Here is a 5,329-nt window from a genome sequence, read left to right as displayed (position 1 = left end):
CCATCCATCCATCCATCCATCCATCCATCCATCCATCCATCCATCCATCCATCCATCCATCCATCCATCCATCCATCCATCTTCTGTCACTGTGAGCAGTGGTTGTGTGATGGAAGCAACAGGTTCAGAAAGGAAACCGTGAACCTTTCCCTAGTGACACTTTCCAGTCCCTCCCAGATAACAAAGCTCCTTATTCTGTCTTGAAGGCAGAGCCCAGCTTTTCTATGAAGAAAGCCCATTTCATTAGCTTGCGTCCAGTATCTTGTACTTTTTATTGTGAGCTACACATGACCATAGGTGAGAAATGGAGTTTAAATGTAAATTCAACTCTGGAAGACTAATGACCTCGCCTGCTCCTGCCGACCTCCTCRTCTCAAGCTCAGCTGTGTCCAGTCGTTGCAAACCCAGCTATGTCCAATCAGCTCCTGTCTGCCAGTGAATAAAAGCCAGTTGTCTTGATCGCACAGTCTGTATGCCAGCTGACCATCGGGCTTTACTCACTTTCCAAAACATTGCAGTTGCAGGTAGGCCAGCATCTGCTCATCTGTTTTCATTCACCTCTCCTGGCCCCTCTTCTGGCTTCGTCCAAGGCTCTTTGCCAGCCGCAGCCACTCCAACACGCCCGTCGCCTTAATGCGTTCACTTCAACGCTCGACATCAATGTTCGCTTCTCGCATACAGCAAATTGGCAATCTCAGCTCCGCTACGGCCACTTCCTCTTTCACTCAGCTACGTCTACCCATCTACCTGCCTTGCAGCTCCTCCCCTCAGCGTTCACTCCGGAAAACGCCCGTCCAGGGCCGTCCCTAGGGTAAGATGTACTCACCCTTAACTCATTCATATTTTCTTCTGTCTGAAGCGCTTCATATTTTTATTCATCCATCTGATCCCGCACCTCCCTCACCCACTCACGCATTTTCAGCAGGCAGCTTTAATTTTTAAACTTAGTCTTGTGTCCTCAGTAGCTGCCTTCACTATACTCACAYAGTCATAGCAGCCGGCCTTCATCTACCGGCACACAGTCATCCTACCAGCTGGCCTTCCTCCACCGGCACTAACAGACATTCTACCAGCTGGCCTTCATCCACCAGCTCTCACCATTACTTTTAACAGATAGTCTTCAGTCACTAGCCGGCAGTCCCACTACACCTCTCCTTTTGTCATTCATTCTGCACTCAGCTGATAACATGAGGCTTCGACTTAAATCTCAGCCTCTCTTTTGGGGGAACATAGAAAAACCATCACCTATTTATGTACTCCTAGTTTGTCGGCTATCCCTATTATGTGTCATCATTCTCATCATCCCCTAAAGCGCCATTCAGTTCCTGCTAGTTTAATGCAGCTTCAACCTCCTCTCAGCTTTGGCCTCTTTTGGGGGGGATTAAATCTCCTACCCCTAACTTAAAGCATCTCGTATGAGATTACAACTTCACTCAGTGCTCTCGTCCTCTGCCGGGGTCCGAGTGCCAAACTCTAATGCCATTTATGTCATAACGATGTTGGTCCGGACATGTCAATAAACCTCCTAAATTTCATTCTGTCTGTGTGAGTCTTTCCAGGTTGAAATAGAACTGTGTCCCCTCACAACATCCAGAACCTTCAGCATCCTGAAATAAAACACTGTATCTGACCTTGAGCTTTACACCGACACAGCTCCTTGGGATTTAGCTGTTGAACAGCAGCAAGTTGTTTGCTTCCAAATGGCCTCAGAAGTTACTACATATCACAATCTGCTGGGTCCTTATCTGTAACTGACAAGCTGTACTTCCATCATCATTTTAGAGAACAAGAGGTCAAGGAACTTGAGTTTCAACTATCAAGGAGACAAAAGCTTTAAGACTAATTTTCTAATCTTCTGCTATCCGGCATGTTTTAGAGGTTTCTTTGCTCCAACACACCTGATTTGAATGACTAAGCTTAGGCAGAACATGGCTGTGCCCAAATTCAAGGGTTGCAYCCTCTGAAGGCMAAATTTGTCAGTTGCTTACATCACTACGCTGTGCTGAAGGCTGTCCAAATTTGAAAACCTCTCTGACGTGGCCCACAAATGTATCTTCCTTTTTCCCCAATTTGAGGGACGGGTATGGTGGAACCTTCTCAGACCACTCTATCCCAAAATGCATTGCAGGCTGACCAGATAATTGTTTTTTTTGCTTGCAATGGCGAATGAAGTGAAAGAAAGGAGTACAGTTTTAACTAAAAATCTGGCAATATAATAATTGAAAGTTTAAAGCGGTTGTGTTATTTATGTTTTTGTCATTTGCGTAGACATGTTTTAAAATATTGTTCTTGTCACAAATCAAACAAACTCATGTGGTGAAACGAACGAGTAAGAACGGCAGGTGTGTTAGTTCTTCAAACATTGACTTTAAGCTAATTTTGTTATTTTATAATATTATTAATATTAATATAGCAATATTTTGCTAATTTACATCTATTTTTGCTTCTGTTTAGCATTGTTTAGCACGGTTTCTTGGTGACAGGATATATGTCAGGGTAAGGGTGGGAATAAAGCTGAAGGCTARACTGTCCAAATTCACAGCCACTTTTGTCCAGACTTCGCAGTCCAACAAGGACCCAGCCCATCTAGACCAGGTTGGCTGAATACTTCTAAGGATGCAGCCCCTGAATTTGGACACAGCCCTTGAAAAGAGAATTCAGTCACTGAATCAAATACTGTATATTGAATCAGAGGAACAAGTAAACCAAGCATGACAGCGGGCCTCGAGGACCAGGATTGCCCACCCCTGGTCTAACTATTCATGCGAACAAATCTCTCATCTAAAAAGGAAATCTGACTAGACAAAACACCCACATGCAGAAACACGTTCAACAACAGGAACAAAATCTAACTAAATACCTTCTGCTTTTGTGGAATTGTTAAAAAACAGCTGTCAACTTCCAGCAAGGAAGATTTTAATCTCTGAACATCCTGATGAACTGGCAAATTATGAAAAAACAAACAAAAAAATAGTAATACTGCATCTTTACAACAACAAGTAAAAAGTGAGACAAAATTGTGTAGAATATGAACTTTAAATTTGTTCCAGTGAAACAAACAGAAGAATCTTTTATAGGTTGTTAATTAAAAACTGTATGATGCCATTTACCAATCTTAATTTTATTTTATTGCAAGAAGATACAGTAGATTTGTTTCCTTATTGGTACAGGACAYACAATTGTGAATTGTGTAATGATTCTAAATGATGGCTCAGCATATTAGACTAAAATATATCACAAGAGRTGGAATATCAAAKGACAGGTGATTGACTGTAAGCATTAGCTTTAAAACTAATTCTGACCCATTCTGAACTGGAGTTGAACATGTTTACAAACATCAAAAACAGCATAAATATATGTGTACATATGTATAAGGTTATGATAAATTCTGTCTAGATGTAGGTCAATTTTTAAAATGTGTCACAGTTGTGTAAACTTCTGAATGCCAAATTAATCAAAGAAAAAAGTGTTTGTGTTTGGAGACACTTTACTACATCCTGCAAAGCTGCTAAATGCCATCTATTAATTCACCAGTCCAAATCTAAGTATTGTTTACTTTGAATAGATAAAGGCTGGGATGAAATTTAAAGCCAGGAACAAAAGCTCATGTTTAATTAAAAAAAAAACTTAGTCAAACTGCTTTTCTTTTTCTTTGTTTCATGTCACAGAGTTTCAGAATTTTTTTCCCCCAAGAAGTTGTGACAGGTTGTTGCTCTTTTTTTTTTAATAATGGAAGATTCTTACCACATAACTAACCAAAATAACCAAGTCCTGCCTTTTTTAAGCTTGCAAGCTTACATTTACCAATGGAAAAATAAATAAATAAATAAATAAATAAATAAATAAATAAATAAATAAATAAATAAAATGAGGGGCCTCCTATGTCACTTTGACTCAAGGGCAGCAGGAGGGTAAAATCCAGATATTAAGTGCAATCAAAACAGGACATATTTTAATGCTTTATAATAAACAATAACTAAACTAAAGTGATGAAAACTTGAAAAAAGTAGGTCATCTTATTTTTTAACCTGCTGCTGAACAGACTGCCAAAAAATAAAAATAAAAAGTAGAATAAAATAAATAAGCATTTCATAGTGTGTGGACAGGTGGGAGTTTCCTTGATGTTCAGTGGCTTGGTTGAAGAGGAAAAACTTAGAATAAGTAAATATATCTTTTTCGGCTGCTCTGATAAAATTCTTCCCATGAAATGTAGTGTAAAGAGGCACACAGAGGTATGTGTGAGCACGAAGGTTTTGAATGTGAACACTACGTTTAGGAACTTGTCTCTTGAAGACCAAAGCTAAAAGCCATCGAAGACATTTTTGCAAGTGATTTCTGATCTTGTGATATGACAACTTTAATTGCATGTTAAAACTGTACTTGTAACATGAATTATTTCAGATTGAATCATCATTTGAATAGCTTGGAATCATGTGACATGTGTATTTGTAATTTKTTTTTCAGAGATGAACTGTCTTCTGAGCCTGCTGACTGTAGGGCTCACCCTGTGCTTGCAATGCCAGGTTGCTGGTAAGAACCTACAATAGTTTTTATGACAAATTAAACTTTTWATCTTTCATGATCTAACGTCACTCAAAGTTCTAAAGTTCAAATATTTGAAAACGTTTGCAACACGTTGTGAAACTTAAAAACACATGCCATTGCCATCATCAAGCTGAAGAGAGGAAATTTAATTTGTGTTTTCAGATGCCCATTTGAGCCAAAGTTTTATTGAAAAGTATGTGAACAAAGCCAAGTCCAACGTGGACACAGCCTGCACGTATTCCAGACAAGTGTGAGCGTACAAATCTGCTGACAGAACCTATGGTGGAAATGGACTGACCAAGGACAGCTACTTCTCTGGTCATCTGCTGTTTACTGAGTAGGAGGGCTGTAACAGCTCCTAGGTATTTTATGTTTTTAAACAGATGTTAAATGAAAACTTTAAACTAAAGTCAATAAATGCACTTTCAGAAATTATCTATTTTATTGTGAAAATTGCTGACAAAACTGTGTTTTTCTGTTTGTAACAGTTGTTTAAATGAAGGAAATGTATAATGCACTGACACTCTGATGTGAAAACTGCCCCTGATAGAGTGATTTAACTGATGTTTGACTTGCTAAAAAGTAGTTAAATAATATACCTGTCCAGTACATGAACTTTAGTTTTTAGCTGATTTACTTTTGGACATTTATTTTTTGTTTTAGAGTTTAAATAAATAATTTTCAGTTACTTCTATTTTGACTAAAATGAATAAACACCATATGAAACAAAGTTGTTGTTTGAGTAAGTTCTTTGTCCATGCACACCATTTTTTAAATAGTAAAC

General features: G+C 38.6%; 1 long non-coding RNA gene across 1 annotated transcript in view; it reads left to right on the top strand.

The window, feature by feature from the left end:
• Positions 1-5,124, top strand: part of LOC106523773 (uncharacterized) — a 9,518-nt gene extending 4,394 nt beyond the window's left edge. Inside the window, exons 2-3 of the long non-coding RNA XR_001310927.1 lie at positions 4,465-4,530; positions 4,708-5,124. This is a non-coding gene — a long non-coding RNA (uncharacterized LOC106523773). The remainder of the gene's footprint in view (positions 1-4,464; positions 4,531-4,707) is intronic.
• Positions 5,125-5,329: the final 205 nt, after the last annotated feature.

This window comes from Austrofundulus limnaeus, unplaced genomic scaffold (assembly GCF_001266775.1).
Source record: "Austrofundulus limnaeus strain Quisiro unplaced genomic scaffold, Austrofundulus_limnaeus-1.0 Scaffold166, whole genome shotgun sequence".
Classification (NCBI taxonomy): Eukaryota; Metazoa; Chordata; class Actinopteri; order Cyprinodontiformes; family Rivulidae; genus Austrofundulus; species Austrofundulus limnaeus.
Note: the sequence above shows the minus strand (reverse complement) of the source record. Positions and strands in the feature narration are given on the sequence as shown.